The following is a 4,199-nucleotide window of genomic DNA, read 5'->3' as shown; positions in this document are numbered from 1 at the left end:
GGCACAACCCAGTTGCCTACTGTTGCACTGAAAGAAGTCCAAAACCCAAAAAACAATGAGAAAAAAAGAAAAGAAAAGGATAACCTGGCAGAAACAATGATTTGCCGGGCCACACCGGACCTCCCACCTCTACGTTGTTCGATTCAGGCAAACATATTTCAAAACATATGCCATTTTTGAACCAATAACACCAATATCCATGGCAAAACTAGATGGTTTTGTGTGTGAAACAAAACAAAAATTGGAAAATTGCCATGACAAAAATATGGTAATTAACATGGCATAATATTTAACTATGATCAGTTATTTTTCTTTCCATGGTCAATTACTAAATTTATCATGGTCAATAACTAAAATTTCCATGATCCATAAACTAAATTTGACATGATCAATTATTAAATGTTTTGAGATCCATGCATTAACTAAATTTGCTATTGTCTATGTAATAAATTTGCCATGGTCTAGTTAAAAACTAGTTTTTCCATGGCAAAACTAGTTGTTCTTTACCAAGCTATGAAAAAATTAGCATGGTCTAAAAAACAAAGGTTTTTTTGTCATAATAGAGAAAAGAAGATAGCGTGGATTGTTTAGTGAAATTTCCCATGGTTCATAGAAAACAGAACTTCTCATAAGCGATGAAATTTAATTGTCATGTTTTATAAAGTAAATTTACCATGGTGCATAAAAGCAAAACTACCAATGAAATTATGAAAGTAAAATTTGTCGTGGGTGTGAAGCTAATATGCCATGGCAAGTAAAAAGTAAATTTCCCATGTATATGAAGGGTAGAATCGCCATGGAAATAAAGTAAAATTTGCGGTGGAAAATAAAAAAGGTAAAAAATTGCAATATGGTTCAGAGTGTGGTAACTATTTGGTCAAACAAACATCTTCCTGTCTTCATATGCCTTTTTATTTTTGGTTATTTGTGAGAACTTTTAGTACATGTCTTTGTCATAGCTAGAACTTCTGACAACTTTGAAGCAAGAATGTTAAGAGAAATTGTTCCATAGAATAGCTAAACGATAATACTATTATTGATTTATGATAGTTTGCACATACAGAAATAGATATATTCAAGCCTGTAATGGCTAACGGCCAAAAGTATGAATCTATTCTTGATACTCTTTTCCCCTTCTCTTAAAATCGTCATGTACAAATTATAAGCTTTCTAACATCTGCATATTTCAGGTTTCCAAGGAGGTACAGAAAGCGAAGTTCAAACAATTCAGTGCAGCAGCAGCAGCAACATCTCCAAGGTGAGAAATATGTTCCTATTTATCTTTCTTTGCTAGTTTTGTTCCTCTGCTGGGCATCGGCCATGATCTCCATGTCGCCACTAAGGCCATGGCTCCTGGGATCCAGGACGATGGAATCGCATGGTCTAGGCCACTATCGATTTGTTTCTCTTGGTCGATGGCCTCTTTCGCCTATGGTCGGATCTGCGCGTCAGCATCCACAGGAGGACTAGGATATGGCTGTGCTCCACGACCATCACAACCGAGCTGGGGAGCGCCAGAGATCACAACTTGAAATTTTTCACTACAATATTTGTTGGTCAGTATCCTCCTCTGAAATTGTTTGTAAGGTAGTGCCTAATTCTGTATAGCATCCTTAGAAGATTGTGTGGTGTGATGCTTTATTTATAAAGCGGGGCGTAGTGCCCTTTTCGTTATTCTGTATAGCAAAGGGAAAGAGCCTCAGTTTGGTATAGCAATGGGGTGATCCTTCGTTGGAAGAAACATTGGTGTGAAACAGGTATACTTACTGTTTTTTTATTCTAGCATAGTGTTGGTTGTTAATTTTAAGCGTATCATCAGTTTTTTCAGCCAATGAAGTTATGCTCACGACATGGAGAACTTCAAGGACAACATGCCTGAACAGTGTCTACCTGATTAGTGAACTAGGCCATTTACTATACAAATAGTTATTTTGTTGCAAGTTACGTCCGTTGCTTCTAAATACTGCACTTTTGATTGCAATTTGCAACTAAGAATGACACAAGCAGACGCTAAAACATTCGAGCAATGCCCAAGGTTAGTACAGGAAGCAAAGTAGTTTGCTTTAGTAGAAATTATATTCCTTTTTCCACTACTGTGAACATGGACGTGAGTAGGTAATTGCTCCTAAAAGAAACCTAATTAATGTATTGTTGAACCTAATTTTGAGATGATTTTTATTCTACCATTATACAGTGCACATTAGCATCGTCTAAATACACATGTCTCTGGGGGTTTCTTTTTGGTGCAAATTGATTCTTGCAATCATAGCGGAAAGGCCAGCAATAAGGCACTTTACACTGATGAAATTTGCATAAGTATTCCTCTTTGTGATAAGATTTCACCAAAAGTTTCAACATTAAGATGTTTACTTAGTTAAATCCTGAACTGAGGCACCCACCCATACATGTATAAGCTCCAAAAAATAAAACAATCTGCAAAGAATTTTTCAGCTTTCAGACTATAAGCGTTAGACATTATCATAAGAAATGTTGAATGTTAGTATCAATTGAATCAATTTGACCTTACACGCAGTGTAGGTACTGTTAAATCTGTAGTTGTAATTTATTCACCTGTAACTTGATTTTCTTTTCTCTTTTCTTTTTATAAATTCATGTAGTCGGCTATAATAATGATATTTTTTTCTTTTGAGAGAGAAATTGTGTGTCTGCTCTGGTTTCAGTTTTGACATCAGCTCGGTACAATAAGTAACTACTTATAGACTACTTCATCCGGATGGGTTTGCAACTTTGTGTACAGACTGCTTCAACACTTCTATTTTCTATAGGACTTGTATTAATAATCTCCAACAATATGGTCATGCTTCTTATATTTACTTTCAGTTCTAAATACATTTGTGCTTTTCTCTATGTTGTACTACTAAACTATGTGTGCTAAACTAAACATAAAAATATGATGGGGTGGTGGTTTCAGCCACAGAAAGAATTGATTTGGAGAACAAAGTGAATTTTCGGCAGACGAAGAACTCGCTCGAGATGCTCCAGTGATGATTTTATATAGTGTTTTATCTAAACATGGGTTCCTTCTTTCAGACTGGGCGGTGCCATATGATGTGAAGCTGGTGTAATAACTTTTTCATTTGGCATCGGTGGTGATGTGGCAACCTTTTAGACAATTTGGCAGTTGTAACACAGTGGAAGACCTCATACGAGCTGGTTGCCTTCTTGGTAGTTGTTGCGGCTTCTGAATTAAGTGTACCACTATGTTTAAAACGCCATGATCAGAAGTTGTGGTGGGTGTACCGATTAACTCTTATTACATGACTATTCCTAAGATTGATTCTTATTGGGCTAAGGGCATGTGATTTCGTTCTCCCGGTGCAATGCACGGGCCCTTTCACTAGTAATTAAAACATGGGAACATCGTGAATGTCACCAGAATGCTAAACATTTTCAATTATGAAAATGAAGACTAAACGTTTTCTTAAGCAAGAGGGGGGCTGGCTTTCTATGTCTATTTCTATCGGTACGATGAAACTAACGGAGAGATGTTGAGCTTTTATCGGCTATTACCGTTGGAAACGGATCTGTTGATTGGAACCTGGCTGCTACATGGCATATGTGCTGACATGGGATGGCTGCATGTGGCATGAGTGCCCTGGCTGCTGACATGGCATATGTGCTGACGTGGGATGGCTGCATGTGGCATGAGTGCTCAGATGGATAATTGCATGTTTTTTTTAGTTGTTGATTGTTTTTTGAGGTAGCTATCTGCTTATTCCACGGGATGGAATAATTGCATGTTGAGATGAGATGGATAGACTGCATGTCTAGAGAATTGAGACCAACTTCTTAGGCTACTCATAGTGGGAGTAACATAGGTAGTAACATGCATGTCACATAGGCAAAAAAAATGATGTGACAAGTAATTAAAGAGAAGAGATACAAATAGAGTAACATAATATGTTAGCACCACATAGAGATTTTCAATATAAAATGAGTCTACAAGGTAATAAGTGAAGCCTTCTATGTTACTCCCCACCGTAGACTAGCCTTAACAATGTGAGATGCGGACAGCTAGACGGGTAAGAGTGGTGGGCCTCTGTATTTTGGTTATTATCTGAAGAAATATAGTCACCGTATTTTGGATTTCTCAAATGTACATGACGGAAACTAGTAGTGGGATATTGGTTCTCCCACCTACGGGTAAGAGTGGCAGCTTACGAGCACTGGCGGAGCTA

This window comes from Triticum dicoccoides, chromosome 3B (genome assembly GCF_002162155.2).
Source record: "Triticum dicoccoides isolate Atlit2015 ecotype Zavitan chromosome 3B, WEW_v2.0, whole genome shotgun sequence".
Taxonomy (NCBI): Eukaryota; Viridiplantae; Streptophyta; class Magnoliopsida; order Poales; family Poaceae; genus Triticum; species Triticum dicoccoides.
The sequence above is the reverse complement of the archived record's forward strand: the minus strand, read 5'-3'. Positions refer to the sequence as shown.